Genomic DNA, 833 nt, shown 5'->3' on the forward strand with positions numbered 1-833 from the left:
GTTTTTCGTTATGGATTTTTCAAGTAACTGAGAAAAGAACTTATAATTTGATCTGCGGGGGACCGTCGATATTGGGTACACGGTTAGGCTGTTGTGAAGCCTGTTGGTTTGCAGATTGCCTTTCTTTCCCCTGCTGCAGACGTTGCTCAGTTGTTGCGACAGGATCGGTGGTTCAGCGCTAACACCACTCCACTTCTTCACCGAAAACAAAGTTCAAAGCCGGATCTTCAGCCGTGAAATCATGGCGGCGGTCTTGTGGGACTGTGAACGGGTTATTCTGCTTTATGTGCTCCCTGATTGTGCAACGATAAACTTTAAAACATGTTGTTTTACCCTCAGGAAACGTCATAAATCACTCCCCTTTTACTCGATGACTTTCCGTCAAATACTACGAACTGTTGTGACTTTGAGGAGAAAGCACTTGAGTCTGCTGTTTTAAGCCTACGGTCTTCTGGCGGTACGTAGATGATACTTTTGCTGTATGGCCTCATGGCAGACAGGAACTGGAGAAATTCCTTCATCACTTAAACTCATTACATGAGAACATCAAATTTACGATGGAGATTGAAAAAGAGGGCACTTTACCATTTCTAGACGTGCTAGTACGCCGTAAAAATGATGGGTCATTAGGACATTCTGTGTACAGGAAAGCGACTCACACAGATCTGTATCTCCAGGCGTCAAGCTGCCATCACCCAGCACAAACAGCCGGTGTTCTCAGTACCTTAATACATCGAGCGCATATAATATCGGATGATGAAAACCTCCACGCAGAATTAGAACACTTGGAGAAGGTTTTCAAAGAGAATGGCTACACTTCTCGCCAAATAAGG

The sequence above is a fragment of the Schistocerca cancellata genome, chromosome 2 (assembly GCF_023864275.1).
Source record: "Schistocerca cancellata isolate TAMUIC-IGC-003103 chromosome 2, iqSchCanc2.1, whole genome shotgun sequence".
In the NCBI taxonomy this organism is placed as follows: Eukaryota; Metazoa; Arthropoda; class Insecta; order Orthoptera; family Acrididae; genus Schistocerca; species Schistocerca cancellata.